The sequence below is a fragment of the Mauremys reevesii genome, linkage group 14, assembly GCF_016161935.1.
Source record: "Mauremys reevesii isolate NIE-2019 linkage group 14, ASM1616193v1, whole genome shotgun sequence".
Taxonomy (NCBI): domain Eukaryota; kingdom Metazoa; phylum Chordata; order Testudines; family Geoemydidae; genus Mauremys; species Mauremys reevesii.
The window spans coordinates 10,735,387-10,758,841 of NC_052636.1; the positions used below are offsets into that span (position 1 = coordinate 10,735,387).

General features: G+C 51.7%; 1 non-coding gene and 1 pseudogene across 1 annotated transcript; both read right to left on the reverse strand.

Annotated features, from left to right (window-relative positions):
- The window catches only part of LOC120381919, a 480,690-nt pseudogene that overhangs the window by 374,364 nt on the left and 82,871 nt on the right, over positions 1–23,455 (reverse strand).
- Positions 10,275–10,346, reverse strand: TRNAG-UCC. Its single transcript has one exon. It is a non-coding gene; the product is annotated as a tRNA-Gly (tRNA).

Below are 23,455 nucleotides of genomic sequence, written 5' to 3' on the forward strand. Positions count from 1 at the left end.
AGCAGGGGAGAGAGGTGACAGGGAATCTCTCTCTTTCCTTCTCTCTTCACTTTCTGTTCTTCTCTTTCCTTCCAGGAACTGCAGTCACAGCAGGGGGTGGGGTTGTCTCTTTATTAGGGATCCCTCTGTGTCACGGAGGCTGCACAAGTCATAGATTCTGTGACTTCTGCAGTGGCCACTGTGGCTGACTCCATGGCTGCCCCAGCAGCTGGCCTGGGGGCAGCTTGAGCAGTGGTTCCAAGGGTGGCAGGCGCAGCCACAGCTCAGTGGCTCCTGGCACCTGTCCTGAGGTGGCCGGAGCAGGGCTGGCCCTGGGGCTCCCCTCACCTGGCAGCATCTGGAGTGGCAGTGGGTCCCCGGGGCTTCTCCCCCAGTACATGGTGCCACGGGCCCCCTGGACTCCCTGCGCCCACAGCTGGTGCCATGGACCCCCTGGGCCTCCCTCCCCATGATTCAATGATGGGTATTTAAGGTATAAGTCATGGCCGGGTCATGGGCAATGAGCTTTTGGGTTTTGCCCGTGATCTGTCCATGACATTTACTAAAAAAATCTGGGATTAAATCTTCGCCTTCCTCATTATCGATCAAATAAATCGAAACGCCTCCACCTGCAAATGGATTTAGCCCAGGACCCTGAGGCCTGGTCTACACTAGGGCGGGGGCTCGATCTAGATGCGCAACTTTAGCTACGTGAATAGCGTAGCTGAAGTCAAAGTACCTTAGCTCGAATTACTTACCCATCCTCACGGTGCGGGATCGACATCCACGGCTCCCCCGTCGACTCCGCTACCGCCACTCGCGCCGATGGAGTTCCAGAGTCGACGGGACTCGATATTTCACATCTAGATGAGATGCGATATATCGAACTCCGGGAAGTCGATTGCTACCCGCCGATCCGGCGGGTAGTCTGGACGTACCATCAGAGTCAGCAGCTGTTATGCCCCCACTGAGCTCTCTGGTCAGGTGTCCTAGCGCTGGAAGCCTCCTGTTTAGATCCTAAAATAGTGTTTTTGCACTGGGGGGGGGGCTGAAATTTTGGACCAGACATTGTAGCTCCACCGTTATTTTATTGAATTGCTTCAAAACACAAGTCAGGAAAGTCTCCTAAGTGCCAGGCTCTCTGCCATGGAAACAGCTGCCCCTGCACTGCAGGAGTCTGTGCGTTCCACACAGCAACGTACACACCTGCTCTGTACTGAAGGGGGGTCAGACAGTGACAGGGTTGGTAACACAAATACTTCAGACTATTAACTCCAGGTCCCTTCCTTTCTTTAACCCAGGATGTGCCAGTCACCTGGTAACCATGGCGTTATCTTCACCTTAAAATACCTCTCAGGACATTTTCTGCATGACCTCCACCCCCTGCCCTCCCTGCAGCCAGCCCCTGTCTCCAGCCAGCCCTGCACCCTATGCCCTGCCTGCAGCCAGCTCTGCAACTCTGCCCTGCCTGCAGCCAGCCCCACGCCCCCTGCCCTGCTCACAGCCAGCCCCTGCCACACCCCCTGCCCTGTCTCCAGCTAGCTCCTGCCGCACCCCCCTGTGGCCCCGCCCAAAGCCAGCCAGCCCCCACACACCCCCAGCCGTGCACACCCTGCCCTGTCTCCAGCCAACTCCTGCCGCACCCCCCTGCCTGAAGCCAGCCAGTCTGCCCCACACACCCCTGTCTCCAGCCAGCCCCACACCCCTTGCCCTGCCTGCAGTCAGCCAGCCCCCCCACACCCCTGTCTCCAGCCAGCCCCGCACCCCTTGCCCTGCCTGCAGCCAGACCCTACCTCCAGTCAGCCCCTGCCCTGCCTCCAGCCAGCCCCATGCCCGCTGGTGCCCTGCAGTTCCCAGGGCAGTAACCCTGCACACCTGCTTCAATGAGGGGGGCAGGGAGCAGCTGGGACCCCACATGTGCACACCCGAGGGTGACCAGACAGCAAGTGTGAAAAATCAGGACAGGGAGTGGGAGGGGGGTAATAGGATCCTAGATAAGAAAAAGACCCCAAAATTGGGACTGTCCCTATAAAATTGGGACATCTGGTCACCCTAGCACACCCCAGGACTCCTGAGTTCCATTGCTGGGTTTCCTATTGGTTCCACTGCTGGTTGTTTTCCTTTTCCTGGGGGACTCTGGGCAAGTTGCTTCCCCCTCTAGGGCTCCGTCCCCAGCAGGCAAGTGTGAAAAATCGGGACAGGGTAATAGGATCCTAGATAAGAAAAAGACCACAGAGGTCTCAGGTTTCCCTGGCCCCTCGCCCCTGTCCTGCCTGGCTGATGTCAGCATCTCTCTGTGAGGTCACCACCTCCCCATCACCTTTGACCAATAGGCTGAGGTCCTGCAAAAGGCCTTTGTGATGTCACTGCCACACCCCTCCCTTGCTGTGCCAATGTCCTGCCCCTGGCCAGGCACTTTGGAGGTTTGAGCTACTCCCTGGGGATCACCCCACTCAAGGAGCGTTCGTTCTAGGCAGCAAGCCGGCTAGACAGGGAAACATCAGACGCTGCTCCCAATGCTACACTCAGTTTTTCAGAAATGAGTCGACTTTATGACCAGAAGAGACCATTAGAGCATCTAATCTGACCCCCTGCATATCACAGGCCTCCTGTATGACACAAGAGCTACTTTGGGGGCAAACACATTCCAGAAAGGCATCTAGTCTTCATTAAATGACTTCAGGAGATGGAGAATCCATCACTTTCCTTTGTAGCTTGTTCCTGTGGTGAATCATCCTCGCTGTTGAATATTTGTGCCTTATTTGTAATATGAATTTGTCTCTTTTCACCTTCCAGCCATGGGGTCTTGTTATGCCTTTCTCTGCTCGATTCAAGAGCCCTTTAATACCCCATCCTTTCTCTCCATTAAGGCACTTCAACACTTCAATGAAGTCACCTTTCAATCTTCTTTTGATCAGCTAAACAGGTTGAGCTTGTTCAATAGCTCACTAGAAGGCATTTTTCTCCAGCCCTCAGAACATTTGGTGGCTCTTTGCTGCCCCACCTCCAATTTCACAACATCTTTTTCAAATGAGGACACCAAAACTTGAGGCAGTATTCCAGTATCAGTCTCACTGATGCCGTGTCGTCTCCTGTGATGTTATTGACATAATCTGTAACTGTATAGATCACCATTGCGACCACTGTTCTATATTTGCAGCCAATATTGTAGAAAGGTTGTCACGTAAGGGGTCTATGGAGAGGTTCTGACTGGCTGATTATAATTATGCTATTTCTAGATGTGTATCATTTTTATAGTTGACGTTATGAATTCCTGCCCATTTCCCCACTGGCTGGAGCATGGCTAGAGTGTGTCTGTGGTTAATGGTGTTGCTGTAGATTGTTCGTTTCCTGTCTTGGCAATTCAGACAGTCCCTTTTCCCAACATATCTCCAGCACATCATTAGTTCTAATAACAGGGGCAGCTTTTCTCTGGGGCACTGAGATTTTCTGGGGAGTTGGTGGCTCCTTTCTTTCCTCACCCTGGAGTAAACTCACCTTTTTATTCCATGGTTCATGCTTTATGGAATAACAACATCAGCATGAAGAAAGAGGAAAGTGAATATCTCACTGCCAGGGCTGAAGGTGGCCACGTCCCCTCTGTTTGACCATTGCCATTGCAGGAGAGAAGGTGTCAATACAATCGAATGCCCTGGCTCAGACTAGTGACACAGGGAGGTTTTGCTGTTCATGGATCCATGCAAAGGAAATTGTGTCTCTGTGTGAAACTGAGGAGGGACATGAAATGCCCACAGGGTGGCGAAATACCCTAAGCTAAGGCAGGAGGGGGAAGGAATGGGGCTGAGGAATGACTGAAGTGGACTCACCTGGGATTGAAATGACATTTGTTTGTGTCGGGCAGTGAGAAATGACACATTAATTCAGATGCAGGGTTGAGGCTTCTTTAGCTGCTTGTCGAACTTGAACTTGATTTCCCAGAAGGGAGAAAGGGAAAGTCTGGGGCTGCCTTGAGTCCCTGGCTGGGTCTCCTGGGCAGTGGAAAACATCCCTTGTTTGGCCCTGCCAAGGGGATCGCGGAGGCTGAGACGCCCCTCGGCTTGGATCAAAGGGGGAGTTGGATGGAATTTATCACCCAACCCTCCCTGCTCCCCAGAGCCCCACGGGGAGAAGCTAGAGAAGGGGGAGTCATTCCTCCCCTGCGCTCCCAGAAGAGCTGCTAGCAGGGCCGCCCAGAGGCGGGGGCAAGGGGGGCACTTTGCCCCAGGCTCTGGTCTTGCAGGGGCCCCACAAGCAGGAGCGTAGCTAGGGGAGCAGGGGGCTGCTGCCCCACTGAGCACATTCCCCCAAAGTGGCGCCTTAGTAGGAATTTGGAATAAGGTGGAAAGATCTGGATTTCTCCCCCCCTGCAGAGTGCGGCACTGCTGATTGGCCGCCGGGGCCTGATTGGGCCTCCAGCTCCCATTGGGCCTCCAGCAGCCAGACCCCCCCTTGCACACACACACACACACCCGCTGCCTCAGCATGCTGCGGGGGAGGGGCTGTGTGCTGGCACGTGTTTCACTTTGGCTCCAGAGGCAGCCAGCGGCTCGAGCTGCGGGGTGGTAAGAGGAGTCCTGGGGGCAGTTAGGAGCAAGGGAGGGTTGGATGGTTCGGGGGGGGACTTTCTGGGGGCTGGGGCAGTCAGGGAGCAGGGGGGGTTAGATGGGAGGAAGTCTGGGCCTCTGTCCAACAGCAAAACACAAGCATAGAAAAGCAGCCGTTAGTGGGAAGTGCTATCAGCTGGCCCAGGCAGCCTGCACGGCCCCCGGCTCACTTGCCTGAGCTGTATTGTTAATGCATTTTACTTGGAAGATGCAGCCTGAGTGATTTAAAGGCCCCAAACGCTGCTGAAAGAGCTGGGACAGTTGCAAGCTTTCTCTGCTGGGCTTTTCATCGGGGTCACACAATGCAAACCTGCTCGAGGCTCCGCACAAGAGATTTCTTGAGGCCGTCCATGCAGCTCACAGCTTAAGCTCTTCTAAGCTTGCGGCCGTGGCACAAAAGGATTTGGGAGCAGTTAACAATTCTGTGTGGTTAAGAGATTTTCATTTCCTGGGCCCTGCTACCCAATGCCACAGGGCCCCACAGGGGAGACTGAGTGAATAGCCCGGCTTGTCCTCTGCAAGCCCTTCCCTGCTTCTTTCCCTTGTGTTTGCAAGGGTCTCATTAACATGCTGCATCCGAACGCCCCTCCCCAGGCCTTCCCTCCAGAGACACAGTCCTGGCTTCTCCTCCTTCCTCACTTTCTCCTTCTCTCCCTCTCTGTGGTTTTTCTCCATGCCCCGTCCCTGGTCTGTGCTCCCTCTCCACCCCATGCACTGTATTGAGCACGTCTCTGCCTCTCTTGTTTATGGGCCCTGAGCTGGGATGGCAGAGGCAGGGCTATTGCTGTGTTCTCTGCTGGGTCTGTTTGGATCAGACTCTAAAATCAAATGCTCCCTTTGCTAGCAGGATCCCTCCGCCTGCTCACAAGGGCTTCTGGCTACACACTAAAGCCAGGTGCTAGGGCAGAAGCAGCTGCCCATGTACCCTCAATGGCAGGAGCTGTGCGTGGTCCCTGCCCCGCCCCCCCACTTTGGATTACGGGGTGTGTCTTGGTGTATATTGGGGGTCCTGTCAGGGAGCGGGGAGTGGTTGGATAGGTGTGGGAGTCCTGGCAGTCTGTCTGGGGGCAGGGGTGTGGATAAGGGTCAGGGCAGTCAGGGGACAGGTAGGGTTCTAGGGGGCAGTTAGGGACCAGGGTCCCAGGAGGGGGCAGTCAGGGGACAAGGAGTGGGGGGGTGTTGGGGGTTTTGAAGGGGGCAGTAAGTGGGAGGGAGCGGATGTAATTAGTAATTTGATATGTTGGGTGGTGCCTTTTTTTATGTGTTCGCTTCCCCTCATGTTAGAACCTGGCTACGCCACTGCCCACGGGAATCCAGTATTCTACAGTATTGCAACTTTTTTGTCTGGAAGGGGTCCCTGAAATTGCTTTGCCCCAGGCCCCCTGAATCCTCTGGGCGGCCCTGGAAGAGAGGCAGTGGCTGGTGGCACAGGAGGGGGCGCAGGGGTTAGGGTGAAGGGGGTGCAGGAGAGGGGCAGTGGTTGGTGGCACAGGAGGGTGCTGGGGTTGGGGTGCTGGGGGTGCTGGAGAGGGGCAGTCGCTGGGGGCACAGGAGGGTGCAGGGGTTAGGGGTGAAGGGGGCATGAGAGGGCAGTGGCTGGGGCACAGGAGGGTGCAGGGGTTAGGGTGAAGGAGGTGCAGGAGGGGCAGTGGCTGGGGGCACAGGAGGGGGTGCAGGAGAGGGGCAGTGGCTGGGGCACAGGAGGGGGTGCAGGAGAGGGGCAGTGGCTGGGGCACAGGAGGGGGTGCAGGGGTTAGGTGAAGGGGTGCAGGAGAGTGGCAGTGGCTGGGGGCACAGGAGGGGTGCAGGAGTTAAGGGCAAAGGGACACAGCGTAGGGGTTGGGGCACAGGAGGGGCAGAATTAGGGGTGGGGAGGTGCAAGGGTCGGGAGTGCAGGAGCTGGGGGTAAAGGGGGAGGGGGATCGTCCAGGGGCGATGGGGAAGTGCCAAAGTACAAGTTTTGCCCAGGGCACCATTTCCCCTAACGCTGGTCCTTGGGAACCTTTCTTGCAGGGAGGGGGAGGGGAGAGACGAGGCGTTTTCTCTCTGTTTCTTTCCTCTCCGTTTTCTGCTCCTTCCTTCAATTCCAGAAACCTCCCTTGTGTGTCAGACGGTGCAGTGACGCCCCCAGGCCTCTGGAGCCTTTGGAGCAGGAAGATCCCAGGAGCTGAGGATGGATCCAGGGGTGAGTAGCTGGCAGGAAGGAGTCGTAGCAGCTCCTCTGGGAGCGCAGGGGAGGAATGACTCCCCCTTCGCTAGCTTCTCCCTAGCGTGGGGCTCTGGGGAGCAGGGAGGGTTGTGTGATAAATTCCTGTAACCCTTCTGCCCCTCTGAGTTGTCAGCAACAAGGGCCGGGCTCAGTATCTAGCGGTTCTGTTTCAATAACACAATGCAAAAGTGGCTCGAGCCCCCACCCAGTGACCTGGGACAATTACATACCACCCCCCCGGGCGCCTCTAGGAGGCAATACTTCCCCTCTCGCAAGCAGGGAGTCTGAGCCGCTCCACTCCACCAGCCGTTCCATGAACCACTCCAGTGGTCCCTGCAAACTGCTCTGCTGGGGCAGCAAAGAGCCACCAAAGATTCTGAGGGCTGGAGAAAAATGCCTTCTAGGGAGCTATTGAAAGAGCTCAACCTGTTTAGCTGATCAAAAGAAGATTGAAAGGTGACTTCATTGAAGTGTTGAAGTGTCTTAATGGAGAGAAAGGATTGGGTATTAAAGGGCTCTTGAACCGAGCAGAGAAAGGTATAACAAGACCCCGTGGCCTGAAGGTGAAAAGAGACAAATTCATATTACAGCTAAGGCACAAATATTCAACAGCGAGGATGATTCACCACAGGAACAAGCTACCAAGGAAAGTGGTGGATTCTCCATCTCCTGATGTCATTTCATGAAGACTAGATGCCTTTCTGGAATGTGTTTGCCCCAAAAGTAGCTCTTGTGTCATACAGGAGGCCTGTGATACGCAGGGGGTCAGATTAGATGCTCTAATGGTCTCTTCTGGCCATAAAGTCGACTCATTTCTGAAAAACTGAGTGTAGCATTGGGAGCAGCGTCTGATGTTTCCCTGTCTAGCCGGCTTGCTGCCTAGAACGAACGCTCCTTGAGTGGGGTGATCCCCAGGGAGTAGCTCAAACCTCCAAAGTGCCTAGGCAGGGGCAGGACATTGACACAGCAAGGGAGGGGGTGTGGCAGTGACATCACAAAGGCCTTTTGCAGGACCTCAGACTATTGGTCCAAGGTGGTGGGGAGGTGATGACCTCACAGAGAGATGCTGACATCAGCCAGGCAGGACAGGGGCGAGGGGCCAGGGAAACCTCAGAGACCCCTGTGGCTTTGCTTCAGCAAGTCTCCTTCTCCAGGTCTTTCTTTGAGGACTGAGGGAGTATTCGGGATCACAGACGTGAGCGCCAGGAGGAACCTCTTTCAAGTTTTCTCCTTCCCTTTCAGTGATTTTACTGGAAAACAGCCGTCCCTGTTTAGAAGGTAAGAGCCTCCTGGAGGTGTGAAACCTGTTCAGTCTGATCCATCTGGTGAGAGTTGAATTCTAGGCATGGAAAACATGAGCTTAAGGAGGCAGAATTTTATTGCACACCTGGATTTTGTCCCTTAGAATCACTGGGGACATTGGGGGTTGTCCTTTTTGTTTCACCTCTTGCTCCATCCACTGTCTGATCCCTCTTTTCTCTTTGTCTCTTGCTTCCTTTGTCCTTTCTCCTGTTCCCCTCCCAACACCAGGTTTTTTTCTCCTGCTGATAACCGCTCACGTTAACTGATCACTCTCGTTATAGTGTGTATGGCAACACCCATTTTTTTCATGTTCTCTGTGTGTATATATATCTTCCTACTGTATTTTTAACTGCATGCATCCGATGAAGTGGGTTTTAGACCACAAAAGCTTATGCTCAAATACATTTGCTAGTCTTTATGGTGCCACATGTTCTCCTTGTTCTTTTTGCAGATAAATTAATGGAGGTTAAGTCCATTAATGGATATTAGCCAGGATGGGTAAGGAATGGTGTCCCTAGCCTCTGTTTGTCAGAGGGTAGAGATGGATGGCAGGAGAGAGATCACTTGATCATTACCTGTTAGGTTCAGTCCCTCTGGGGTACCTGGCATTGGCCACTATTGGCAGATAGGATATGGGGATGGATGGACCTTTGGTCTGACCCAGTATGGCCGTTCTTATGAAGGGAGGGGCAGAGCTCTGCAACAGAGTTTCTGTTGTGTAGTGGTTATCACGTTCGCCTAACATGCAAAAGATCCCTGGTTCAAAACCAGGCGGAGACATGATGGCTTAATTTTTCCCAGCTCCTAGTGGCCTGTCCCTGCTGTTGTAGGAGCAGCAGTGATTTCTATGCTCAATAGGTGTGTTATACTTACCCCATTCCCATTTTTGTCTCCTCTCCCTCTCTGAATGCCTGTGAAGTGGCTTTCCCCCTCCCCCTCCCGCTCCCGCTCCCTCCTGCAATGCTTGTGGGATGAAGGGGCTGGTTGAACAGCTGGAAGATCAGAAGAGCTGCTAGATAGACAAGGTGTCTGGGACTCTCATTAGGCAGCGATCACACACCCAGAGCATGGACACTGGCTGAGGTGGAGTGTAACCCACCAGATGCAGCCAAGTCATCTCCAGTCGCAGGCCATGAGGAGCAGGTCCTTAAAAGGGGAAGGGGCCCTGTGCTCAGGAGTCACTCACAAGCTTGTACCTCCAGTGAATGCCCTTCGCCCCGACCGCCTGGCCAGTGGTTCGCTGCATTGCAGTTCATTGTGCCTCAGGAAGACTTACCTTCATCGCACTGTCCATCACGGTGCTGTGGGACACTTACTTGGCAGAATCCTGTGCCTGCCTCTTGGCTTCCCAGGGATGGCTACTTGCAGCCCAGGAGAAGAAGGATGGTTCTGGTGAAAGAAAGACAAGCAAAGCTCTGGGAGGAAATTTGGGTGTGGGCTCTGCGTGGGGGTGGGGGTGGGGTGCAGGAGGGGTGGTGCAGCTCCCAAAGTGACCGGTACACACAACCCTCTGGCAGCAGCTCCTAGAAGAGTGGGGCCAGGGGATCTCCATGTGCTGCTGTCTGCAGGCGCTGCCTCCAGAGCTCCCATTGGCTACAGTTCCTGGCCAATGGGAGCTGCAGAGTCGGTGCTCGGGGCAGGGGCAGCACGTGGAGACACTCCCCCCACCCCAGGGGATGCTGGGACATGCCAGCCACTTCTGGGAGCGGCACGGAGGGACGGAGGTAGAGTGGGCAGGGAGCCACCTTAGTGCTGCTGGCACATCTCTGCACACCCGTTGTGGGAGGGGAGCAGAGGGCCTCTATGTGCTGCCTGGGGTAGGGGCAGTGCACAGAGCTGCCTCCCCTCCCGGGTCTATTACAGGAGTGGGTGGGTGGGGTCTTTTGGCCTGCAAGGTGCAGCAGGTCAGACTAGATGATCACACTGGTCCCTTCTGACCTTAAAGGCTCTGAGTCTAAAAGGGAGAGGGAAGTAAAGGAATTAAAAAAAAAAAAAGAAATGAAGCATTGTAATACCAGGATGACTCCAACTGCTCATTATATAGTCCCACCCCTTTCTTCCTCCACTGGGTGTTTAATGACCTGTTGGGATTTGGGATACTGATTCTCTTATTCCATTGATAAACTGATACAACGTGACTGAAATTAAACCAATTCCCAGTGGAGGAATCATCACATCATTGCATTGGCTGGGAATTGAACCCAGGTCAACTGCTTGGAAGGCAGCTATGCTCACCACTATACCACCAATGCAGCTGGGGAAAGTCTCTGATTTTTCACACTTGGTGTCTGGTCACCTTACTTCTCAGCATGAGGCAAATGTCTCTGTGGTCTCTGCCATTCATCGTGGGGAGTTTCCCCACTGATAACAGTTCTTGCTGGGTTGGGGAGGGGAGAGAGAAGAGGCGTTTATTTTGTTTCATTCCTCTCCATTTTCTTTTCCTCCCCGTCCCTTCCAGGGTCCTCCCTTCCATTTCAGACTGTGCAGTGACACCCTCCCCGCACCCAGGACTCTCGAGCCTCTGGAGCAGCACGATCCCATGAGATCCTCAGTGACCAAGGGTCTTTTCCAACTTCCAGGAGACCCAGCTTGAGTCTAAAGGAAGCTCTGTTCCTTCCTGGGGATCCTCTCTCCCTTCCTGGAGATCAGGATCATGAAGCCTCTGCCTTGCCTCCTGGGTCTGAATTAATGTCCCATTTCCCACTATCTGCTCGAAAGAAACAAATGTTTCTAACCCAGGTGAGCGGCGTTAATTCAGCTGGAATCCTTCACCCACATTCCTTAGGAGATACAGACTCTCTGTGACAGAGACTGACTGGGGTTCATCTCTGCATGTCCCCAATGGGGAAGGAAAGACACTGAGGGCGAAGGAAGAAGATGGACAGAAGGAGTCAAATGGGGCTAGACCAGAATAGGACATTTTCTGCCTGTTAAAATGTACTAGACTCTAATTGCTTAAAACAAAACAAAAACCCACCAGCTTCTGTTTGAACCATAAGCTTTTCACAGAGCAGCCAAAGTGGTGAAGCACAGACACACATAACCACCTACAGCCCAAGTTTGTCTAAGAAGCACCTATAGTGGCTCATGCAGGGGGAAATACAGCTCTGGGTGGGAGTTCAGGCCTCACCCAGAGCGTTGGTTTTCATTCGCCACGGAGCTTCCCCTACTTGCTTTGCCTAAATCACATGGAAAGTGCCATAGGAGGGTGATGAGAGTAAATTCTAAACTCTGAAATGTGGAGGTTGGCCCAGAGATTGGAATAAGGGGTTTGAAGAGAAAAAGCTCTAAGAGTATAAAACCAGACAGTCTCCAGGGGCAGGTACGGTACAACGCCTCAACAGGGAGCCATTTGGGGGGGTTCACTCCCTCTGTTAAATGTCCTGAGAGGTATTTGAAGGTGAAGATAACGCCATGGCTAACAGGTGACTGGCATGTCCTGGGTTAAAGAAAGGGACCTGGGTTAATAGTCTGAAGATTTGCGTTACCCTCACTGTCTGACCCCCCTTCAGTGCGGAGCAGGTGTGTACGTTGCTGTGTGGAACGCAGAGACTCCTGGAGAGCAGGGGCAGCTGTTTCCATGGCAGAGAGCCTGGCACTTAGGAGACTTTCTACACTTGCTGTTTTGAAGCAATTCAATAAAATAACGGTGGAGCTACAATGTCTGGTCCAAAATTTCAGCCACCCTGGTGCAAAAACGCTATTTTAGGATCTAAATCGGAGGCTCCCGGCACTAGGACACCTGACCAGAGAGCTCAGTGGGGGTGTAACAGCTGCTGACTCTGAGGGTCCCGGGCTAAATCCATTTGCAGGGGGAAGTGTTTTGATTTATTTGATGGACAATGAGCACCAGCTACCAGGGGAGAAGCCCTGAGAGTCGCTGCCACTCCAGCTGCTGCTAGGGCAGGGGGGAGCCCCAGGGGGTCAGCTGCTGCTCTGGCCACCCCAGAAGTGCTGCCAGAGGCCACCAAGCTGTGGCTGCTCCTGCTGCCCTCGGGACCACTGGTCAAGTGGTCCCCAGGCCAGCCGCATTGGCCGCTGCTTGGGCGGTCCCTGGAGCCAGTTGATTGAGTGGCCCTGGAGTCAGCCACTGTGGCCACTGCAGAAGTCACGGAGGTTGCAGGAAGTCACAGAATCCGTCACTTCCACCACCTCCGTGACAGACACGGAGACAAACCCTTCCCTGCTGTGACTGCAGTTCCTGGAAGGAAAGAGCAGAACAGAAAGTGACGAGAGAAGGAAAAAGAGAGAGTCCCTGTCACCTCTCTCCCTGCTGCCTCCCCCATTGTATTATGTAACCCCATCTCACTGGGTTCCCTGTGCTGGTGCCATGGGGGTGACACTAGAGTTCTGGGGATTTGGGGGGAAGGGAAGGGGACTCTTCACTTCTCAGCATTTCACACAAATTTGTCTTTGGGCTGAAGTTTCTCCTGTGGGGCCTCTCAGTCAGAGCTGTACCCCACCCCCTTCAGTGGGGGGGGGTGTAAATTGCAGAGTAGGCAGAGAAGTCGCCCATAAAGGGTCATATTGATCAGGTGACTGGTTCTGACCGGGGTCCCACGTCCTCTGACACAGGATCATGTGCAGAACATGGGAGCTCTGGCTTGTCCTAAATGCTGTAGACTGTGAGTTCCTGGAAAGGGCAGGGGAGAGGGAGCAAGAGGAGAAAGGCAGAGACATTGGAGACGAGGAATTGGGGGGAGAAGGAGAGAACAGAGAGACAATAAAGGATTGAAGCAGAACAGGTGTCCCAACTCCATCTTGCTCATCACAGGTGTTCAGAGAGACAGGAAGTTGCAGGTTTTCCAGTGTCAAGTCTGAACTTAGATTCTAACAATGTGCGTTGAAATATCAAGGGGCTCTCCACATACCTGATCTCTTCCCTCCTCACCTTTTTAGTATTAATTTTTATTTTGACGTGTTTGGCTTAACCATGATCTTCCCTTTCCCCACCTGTATTGCAATGTGGGGTTTATGTTTATTTTGCTTCCCTTTTGTTCATGTCATTATAACTGTAACAGCAAAGGAATCTGCAGGAGCAAAAACTAACTCAAAACTTCATTTCCCCACCATGCCGGAACATCCTACAAACAGCTCACGCAGCTGGAATCATAACACGCAAGGCCAGGGGATGGGAGATGCAGGTTTCCAAGGGTTCTGTCTTTCTCAGATGACACATTCCAGCCCCTTGTGTGCCTCCATCCTGAATGACCTGCTGGACTTTGACACATTTATTGTTTCATTCTATAGATAATGTGATTGTAACACAATGTGATTGAAATTAAACCACTTCCAGATGAGGAAACAACAGAAGAGAAAAGCCATTATTGCACTGGCTGGGAATCAAACCCAGATCAACTGCTTGGAAGACACTTACGCACATCACTATACCAGTGCATCTGGCAGGAGTAGTTTTCCTATAGGCTCTGTGTGCTGGCAAAGGGGGTGACACGTGACCACAGAGTTATTGAGCAGGGTGGATGAGCTGGAAGCTGCCTGACAGCTGGAAGCAGAGTTAGGATCCCAGAGTGGCTGAAAGGGGGCAAAGGTGAAAACAGAGCTCACTGGGAGCTGGCCCCACACCAGCCCCGCCCCTAGGAGAGGGGAACTGAAGCTCAACTTCAATCACAGAAAAATCTTCCCTGAGAAGGAAGGGGACAGCTTGTTTTACAGACCAGGTTTGTGTTTGTTCCTGCTACATACGGAGGGGCTGGGTAGTGCTGATTCCAGCCCCCAGACTCTGGAAGGATAAGGAACAAATTCAGGCTGCCAGTGACCTGCAGGAGGGAGATGATCTTTTGACAGTGACGGACGCCTCGTCCTAAAGGCCTTTGTCTGCCCCCTTCCAGTGACTGTTTGGTACAGGAATGCAGCCCCCCCACTCCTGGGTCTCTCCTGGGGAAATAATGTTTCTGTGCAAAACACCAAAGCTTTTAAAAGAAAGGAAGAAAAGGAAATGGCCACATGATGGACATAAGGAATGAAACACAAGATGCTTCTCCCAAGTGCATTGACTTTTAACCTTGTTTGTGGTGGTGGTGTATCCATGTTGGTCCCAGGGGTCCTCTGGGGCGCCAGGCATTGGCCACTTTCGGGAGAGTGGGCTAGATGAACTGGTCTGACTCAGTGTGGCTGTTCTTATGTTCTAACTGCTGGTTATGGAAGAGACGACCTTCCAGGCTACACAGAACTGAAAAAGGGTGCTGGGTTATCTCCACAGCTTGTCTCTTTCACCAACAGAGGTTGGTCCTCTGGAAGATCTTACCCTCACCACCTTGTCTCTCTTGGACTCTGAAAAGTGTTTTCTCTCCACTCCCCTTGGAGAGAAGTTAAGTTTCCCTTTGGGCAACTATCAGGCTGAAGCAATTGTATTGACTGTGACACTAGAATTGAAGATTTAATATTATAAATAAATGAGTCTAAACCTGAGGTTCTGGTTTTCACATTGGATTTTCTAACTCAGTTCCCAGTTCTCTTCTAGAAAGGCCTCCAGGCTGCCTGCCCAGCCCAGCAAAAGTGGCCAGGAGAAAGCCCACACTGCTGCTCTTTCAGGTAGTTGAAGGCTGCTATCAAACCCCCCTCACTCAGTCAGTCCCCAGTCTGTGGCAGTGCATAGGATTCTTCCGTCCTAAGTGCAGGACTCTGCACTTCTCCTTGTTGAACCTCCTCAGATTTCTTTTGGCCCAATCCTCCAATTTGTCTAGGTCACTCTGGACCCAAACCCTGTCCTCCAGCGCTTGGATTCTTTACATGCTTTCACAGAGCAAAGAGCACATGTTCCATGATTTCATAGGGCAGAGGTTTGTGCTATTGGGAGCTTTCCCTGTGTGGATTTGACAGGTGGATCAACACAGAGACACATTGTGACCCTTCTCAGGGTGCTGAGGGCTGTGAGTCTCCTTGTTGCCACCTGCCACAAGGAAGAGGGAGTTTGCATTTGGCAGCTGGATGTTAGTGACCAAACTCACCAGCCTGCTGGAACTCAAGCACCCTCCTCTGAGCTACAGCAGCCACCTTAACCCTTGAGTTCCTTCAATGTGTCCCCTCTGGGGTCCAGCCCGGATCACCAGATCCTGGTGAAATCCCAGATCCTCTCTTCCCCAAGTATCCCAGGTTACTAGTTTTACTGTGGACCATTGCTACTGTATCTCACACAGCACCTGAGTACAGTTATCGAACAAGCAAAAAATTTATTTCACAACGGATAGAGATTTAAACAAACAAACGTGAGTGATGGAAACCAACTGTTACCAACTAAACAAAGGCAGAAAGTGATAGAATAGAAAGGCCAGCACAAAAAACAGAGAGGAACAATAAGATACTAAAAGGATAATGGTTGGAACTCTCCATTTCTCTCAGTCTTTGGACTGATGGGTACTAGAGCTGTAGCAACAGTTGAGGAACCAGGGTAAATTAAATCTAAGGTTTGAGCTGCTAGTGAAGCATTTTCCACACTCACGGCATTCCTAGGGGCTCTCTCCTCCGTGGATTGTTTGATGCCTAATAAGGTGCGAACTGCGATTGAAGGTTTTCCCGCACTCACTGCATTCATAAGGCCTGTCCCTGTGTGGATTCTCTGATGTCTAGAAAGGTCTGATCTTTGAGTGAAGCTTTTCCCACACTCACGGCATTCAAAGGGCCTTTCCCCTGTGTGGATTCTCTGATGTTGAGAAAGGTTTGAGCTGCTAGTGAAGCATTTCCCACACTCACAGCATTCAAAGGGCCTCTCCCCTGTGTGGATTCTCTGATGTTGAGAAAGGTTTGAGCTGCTAGTGAAGCATTTCCCACACTCACGGCATTCAAAGGGCCTCTCCCCTGTGTGGATTCTCTGATGTTGAGAAAGGTTTGAGCTGCTAGTGAAGCATTTCCCACACTCACGGCATTCATAGGGCCTCTCTCCTCTGTGGATTGTTTGATGACTAATAAGGTGCGAACTGCGATTGAAGGTTTTCCCACACTCAGTGCATTCATAGGGCCTGTCCCCTGTGTGGATTCTCTGATGTACAGAAAGGGCTGAGCTGTGAGAGAAGGTTTTTCCACACTCACTGCATGTATTTTTTCTCTTTCGCCTGAGGATATCCTGCTGTGTTGTGGTTTCCATGAGGATCTTCTGAGTTCCCCAAGAAGAAATAAATTTATCCACTTTCTTCCCTGGCTGGTTTCCTTGCTCTGTTTTTGGTCTGTGCTGAATCTCCCAGGATCTTCCCTGCTCATGACTCCTGGACACATTCCTTTTCGATCTTTGAGATAATGCTCTGTTTTTACCCACTGGCTCAACATTTCCAGGCTGAGAATTCCGCTCCTCTTTCTCACATGCCATTGCATCACCTGCTGTGATAGAGACAGAAACCTCAAACAGGGATGGAAAGGGGAAGACCAAACAAAAACAAGTGCTGAGGACAGGTCAAATAAAAATCAGGAGCTGAACTCCCCCAAACTCTTCCCCCAAACAGGAGAGAGGAGGGGGATGAATTCAGCCTTCACATCCCATCCAAATACGCAGGGGGAAGGGAGGAAGCTACTGCCTGGTGTCTGCTAGGAGCTATAGGAAGCCATGAGCTATATTTATCCTGAGGATATGACCCCTGCTAGGGACAATAATGAACTGAGAGACCTCCCCAAGAGCTTTGTAGGGCATCCCAGATGTTTCCTTCAGGCACTTACAGATTCTGAGGTGGTTTAATGTTTCCTCACCTGTGCAGGAAGATCTCAGGATCTCTCTTCCTCTGAACCCTGGAGGTCTGGGACCCATGGGTCTTCCCCTTGTTCCAGCTGGGAGATCACATCAAGTTGGAAAACTAGAAACCCTGCTCAGATGAAAGAAAACAAAGGAGTTCAGTTGATTTCATAAGACTTGGTCATAAAAAAACAAACATTCTATTAATTTAACTTCAGTGCTTAGTGTGACCTGGTGGGCCAGGGGCAGTTCTCACTGAAAATGCCAAAGTTAGGACAGGCTGAAAAAGGGAGAGCAGATGCTCCCAAAACTGCTGGTTAACACTGAAGTTAAACTCACCGACCAGTCACAAACTGTGCTTCTGATCCCCCACACGGTTTATCGAGAAGCTGAAAAAAGAAATCACACGGCCCCCTTTTTGCATCCCTGTTCTCTGACTCCCAATCAGCAACTAGGTCCAGTACAGTGAGAGGTTATTTAAAAACTCTGCTCACATAAACAAAGTGTTCCTCTGACCCCAAAGAGTCACCCACATCACCAGGTCAGTATAGGTTTGGATAGTACCCAAAATTCCATCCTTCCAGCCAATCCTTTAGCATCTAAACTAAAGGTTTAAACGAAAGAAAGACAGAAAGAAGTTAAATGGGAAAGCAGTCAGATACATTCCAAAATGGATATATCAGGTTCTTAGCAGTATTGGTGAGTTGCTGGCTTGAAAGTCCGTCTGGAACACATCCATAGCTTGGATGGGTCATTCAGTCCTTTGTTCCAGGGTTCAGTTTGTAGAGAAGTTGCTCCAGATGTAGAAAGGGGGATTGAAGACAAATGGAGATGATGCAGCTGCCCTTTATATTCCTTTTGCCATGTGGCCTGTACTTCCTGTGTTCCAAACACAAGATTCACAGCACATGGCATGGAAAAGCCTTGGAGTTCTCATTACACAGGCATACCCCGGCATGTCTTGCTGACTCAATAGGTGTATCCCCTTGGTCCTTTCCATGGGCTCATTGTACAGCTGATGATCGTCAATGGGCCATCAAACAGGCTAGGCAGTGTTGATGTCAATATGTCTGGGGGTGTCACCCAGAAACACTGCACAAGTCTGGAAATACAGACTACATATCTATAACTCACAATACAAAGGTGATACAAACATAGAAATAATATTATCATACTTGGCAAATCATAACATTTTTACTGACACCTTACATGGCATATCTAGCACGATTCATTGCAATTTTATCAGATTATATTATTATTTTATTATTAATACCAAAGTGTCTCACAATTCCATACAGTGTCACACTTGGTAAACCAGTGAATTCCCAGGACCAGTTCCCTAGGGCCTTGAAGATGCCCAACACTATGCTTATAAGGGACTGAAATACCCACATATCTGCTGGGAATTGACACTGTGTCAGTCTACACCCCTGTGTTCACTCTTCTAGAAAATTATGATCAATTTTGTACGCAGTATGGCTTGTGAGGTATCATTTGAAAACGCATAATCTACTGAATATTATCCTCCTGTTAAAATGTGTAGTAACACTGTATGTAAAGTTATGAGATTTTACAGTATGATATTACTGAAAATGTTACAATTCTGGGGAACACCCACAGACCAGTTCCTCAGAGACAGCAAGGCAAACAGCTGGTCAAACAGCCATTCTCCTGTAGGGGGAAGGTGTGAAGAAGACATTTACATTCCATCACAGGGACCTCTTGAAGCTGTTGTGGAAAACGACCACATGATTGATTTTGAATCAGCTCAGCCTGAGGCTCTTCTCTTAGTTAAAAGTGCGCAGGGGGAGACAGCTATTGGAATACTGTCCCCCTGAGCTAAAAATCACACAAGCCTTTTAAAGCTTAAAACCCCAAACAACGACACATATGTTGCACGTTAATTACCTTATTTGGAATATATTGTAAAATATGATGCAAGCAATGTTGGAAATAATTAAGAAAGGGATAGATACGACAGAATATATCATATATCATAATTGTAAGAACAGCAAATAAATCCATGATAGACCCACATCTTGAATACTGCATGCAGATGTTGTCGCCCCATCTCAAAAAAGATTTATTGGAATTGGAAGAGGTTCAGAAAAGGGCAACAAAAATGATTAGGGTATGGAACAGTTTTGCCAGACCTAACCCCAGTTTCACTTGAGCAAACAGGAGCTATTTGACACTGTGCGTACGGCTCCTGTGCTCTGTTCCCAAAGTGTTCTGCAGCAGGGGAGGGTTTGTGGCAGTGTGTGTGTGTCACTGGCATATTGGGGTGATGCTGAAACAGGACAGAGTAGAGGTGGCATTGTGGGGCTGGCGTGAACCTTAACTCTTCATTTCCCCTTCCAAGAACCGAGGGGACAGGAACCCTTACCCAGCGAGGTCACAGTCTCATAGTTCTCCTGCATGACATCCCAGTAGAGGGCTCTCTGAGTGGGGTCCAGCAGAGCCCCCTCTCCCCTGGTGAAATGCACAGCCACCTCCTCGAAGGTCACCGGCCCCTGAAAGAGCAAGAGTCCAACACTCAGGACCTCTTTCCCCACTCACAACCCCACTATTTGTGGCAGAGAGGAGCCAATCAAATGGAAGCTCTGGGTGGATCCCACTCAACAGAGTCCAACCCCCACCCCGCTCAGAGTATCCAGCAAATACCAGGATGAGGGGTCGAAGAGAGAGCCCCTTGTCTCTCCCTGCAGATCCATCACACACCTAGTAGCCACTGACCGATACAGGAGATGGAGCCCTAGCAGGGTCCAGGAGAGCTCCTGGTAGGAAGCCCAACACCCTCCCCATTGTGAGGAGCGGGATATGAAGGGAGAGGCAGCTCCAATAAGCCTGACTCATGGGTGCCCCTTCATATCTCACAGCAGCCGCTGGTTAGTGAGGTCAGGCTCCAGCACTGGGAGTCTGGTCAGTTTGACTAGCTCCATGGAGGTGGGCTATTTTCTTTCTTCACAAATTAGGGCATTTCCACCTCCGAACCTCCTGGGTCTGTTCCTAGAATCTAGGGCACTTATTAAATAACTCCCAGCAGGTTTGCCACACCCTGGCCTAATCCTTTCTCCACCCTGTGCATTTCCTGCCCCGCCCCAACCTCGAGACCAGACTGTGCAAACCTTCCCATCTCCGGTGTATTTGCTCTCCCTCTCCTCCAGCAGGAACCCACCAGCAACCCCCCGATAATCTCTACCTGAGTTGGCTCCACTGCAGCCATTTCTCTTCCCTGTCCCACGCCAGGCTGGGATGAGCTGGAGGAAAACATGGACGCCATTCTGCAGCCTGTCTGGGGGAGAAGGGCAGTTGTGGGCGTTTCAGAACCGGTTTTAGTTAACTTCACATCAGAATTCCCAGGCCCCTTCCCTGCACACAGACACCTAGATTCTGCCATGCAGGAAATGCTCAGTCTGTTTATAACAATGTAGACCGGGCCCCTCCTGCCATGCTAAGCCCAGACACATTTTTAACCTCCCTTCTCCCTCCCCTCACCCCAAAACAAAGTCTGTGAACACAAGGCTAGAAAAGAGCAGAACCAAAGGAGTCACTGTGGGGGATTCCCTCACACACTGACCCCACGGTAGCCACACCCCAGCAGGGGGAATATGGAGTCAGGAACTGGCTTTTCCTCTGTCTGATCCTTGTTTTGTTCACTGGAAAGTGGTTTTGCCCAGGGATGCAGCAATACATGTGTCTGGGTGGAAATCTCTCCCCCCTCATTTCTCCCACTGCCCCTTTCAGTCTCTCCTTCCCCTGTCCTCTCTCCCTGCCCCTCTGGCTGGGACAGTCCCATTCCTGGGGGCTTTGTTCTCCCAGGGCTGGATTTTCTCCTGGCAATTGCTAATGGGAGGAGAAATAGGGAGGGGCTGTTTGTGCAGAGTCACTTTCTTGCCAGACCCGAAGACTTTCCCTGAGGTCTTTCAGTTACCTGGAGACTCTGGCTCAGAATTTAGTATTAACAGGGCCCAGGGCTGCCCTAGGGGGCTAGGACCAGCTGGAGAAAGTCATCCCCTGGGCCAGGCAGAGAAGCAGCTTTAATTCAGGTCACTTGCCAGCACAGAACCCCGCTGGGGGAGCAGCAGCTGCTAAGCCTGGTCTCCCAGATCACAATGGAGGCTGCAGCGTCTGACCCAGGAAGCTGAACCCCAGTATCCTGAGCAGAGAGGGACAGAGCGTTTGAGCAGCTTCCCTCCTTTAGCTCTCTGGGGAGAGCAGCTAACGAGAGCCCCTCCTCACAGGGAGAATTGCTGATCTCATTTGCCCCACTGTCCATCCGGAGTCACTCCTTGTCTTTCCATACAGTGACTCTGGATTAACAATGGTCTCAATGAAACCAGAGTTCAGAAAGAATGAGTCCAGAACGCTGTGGAAGAGACCATTGTGCGGCAGCTGACCCCTTCCCAACTCCTCATCCCCAGATCCAGGACAAGGACTGGACAATCTAGGACAATGGAACTGGAAGTTCCTGCAGTTTTCAAGAGGAGCAGAGCAAAAATCTGTGATTTCACCTCACAGTGACTGGGCCTGGCCGGGGAATGTCAGGCAGTGCTTGGAGCTAGGATTCTGGCATAAGCTAATTAGGGAGAAGAAGCGAGGTCGGGAGCAGCCCCCAGAGCCCCAGTCAGCCCCCGCCCCCCAGATATTCCCTGGAACCCAGCCCCCAGAGTCCGTAGCCAGAGACCTCAGATACCCCTCAGAGCCTCACCGGCCCGAGACCCCCCCCCAGGCCGTCACGGCCAGGGTGGGAAAACCAATGGGTTTTCCCCCTCACCCCAAGAGACCCCAGAAGCCAGAGACCCCCCAAAAGGGACCCCCCACTGGGAACTCAGTCCCTCACTGCCTGCCTAGGATCCTACCCCACCCTCCAGCAGGATCTGCCCTGCCCTTTGCCTGGCACCCCCTCCTCCCCTGCGGGATCCTGATGCTTTACAGGGGCACCCCGCCTAGCACCGGGATTCTCCCACACACACTCTGTGCACTGGGCAGGGCAGCGATCCCAGGAGTCTGCGGGGGAAGCCCAGACAGAGCCCCTGGCACAGCACCAGGCTCCCTCTAACCCCCTGTCCCGCCTCCCCAAGAGACGCCCACCCCGGCTGTTCTGCAGCCACCAGGCCCCCAGCGATACCCACCTCCAGGACCCACAGCCTCAGGGCTGGGCACATCACACCCACCCCCGGAAACCCCAAATCTCCAGAACCCACCAACCGCACTAGGGTACCCCCGGCCCAGCCACCCAGAGGCCTCCCCCACCACAAGCCCCCTTCAGCTGCAATCTCCCCCCACAGCCCCACCCCCACCCAGCAACACTGTTACCTCACAGTGCCTGAGAAGTGGATAGAAAGTGACCACCGCCCCCTGCTGGCCAGTCCCACAGGCAGAGGGAGCCCTGGGGGATGTCTCTTGAACAGGAGTATGGAAGGCCTGGAGGGACAAAATAGGTAAGAAATGTCCATGGCCTGTCACTACCAAATAATGGCCACCCTGGATCCACCCCAGAGGTGGCTGCATCTTAGCACTGCGGGAATCAACCCCTCACAGAGGCCATTTGCCATGGGGTTTGGGATACTTCTCAACTCACACTGCACTCAGAGTGACCTCCTCATCCCGTGCCAGCTGGAGAAAAGAAAAGGGTCCAGCCAACTCTCCTGTTATCAGCTGGGAACCACTGATCCCCAAACAGGGGGAGGCCTCTGGCTTTGATGGGTATTAAATATCTGGCTGATCTCTTTCTTCGGCAAACATTTTAACAGAGGTAAAAGAGGGACCAAATGATTCACAAAGGAGTCGGGAAAGACGATCTCTGGGCAATTTAACCCCCTGTGACCTCCATGATGGAGAAGAACTCAGGGCAACAGGTTCCCTCGAAGGAAGAAGTTGCTGGGATTTAGAAACATGGGGAACAGCCCTAAACCCGAGAGGATTTTTAACTGACATTTGATAATGACAGAAAAAGGCAAAACATGAGCTTTGAGAGCAACGTTCAGAAATGAAAGAGAAAGGGTGGAAATCTGAGAGATTTTGGATCCATTTTGCAAATTAGAGAGAGGAAAGTGGAAAATCAGAGGGATTTTATATCAGTTGATAGCAGGCAAAATCTGAGTGTTTCACATCAATATTTGATAAATGAATAAAGAGGAAATGGGCAACATTTGCAAACATTTTATATCCAGGTTCAAGAATCTGAGAAAAGGTGTAAATCTCAGATTTTCTTGGTATTTTATAATTAGAGAGACAGGGGGAAAATATCAGGGCATATTCAATTAGAAACAGACAACTAGAGAGAAGTGGGGCAAACGTTTAGGTTATTTTATATGAATCTTTGAGATTTGCACAGAAAATGTGTCACAAACTGCGTATTTGATAACATGAGAGAAAAACACCAAGATCTGAGGGGATTTTATATTGCTGTTAACGAACTAGTGGAAAAGGGGGACTGTTGGACTGGATTTTATACGACTGTCCAATACATAAATACAAAGTGATGGTTGCCCCACCCCCACCATTCCCATGGGCAGCAGGAAGCCCTTTGAGGAGCTGATTAAAAGGGAGGGGGAGGGGGAGCTGAAAGGTCCCTGGATAAAGGAAGGGGGCAGCAGTGGGGGATGGACAGGTGACTGGCAACTGATGGTTGGGGGCAACTGTGTTGGTAGTTAGGGGGCAACAACTGGGATTGGGAAA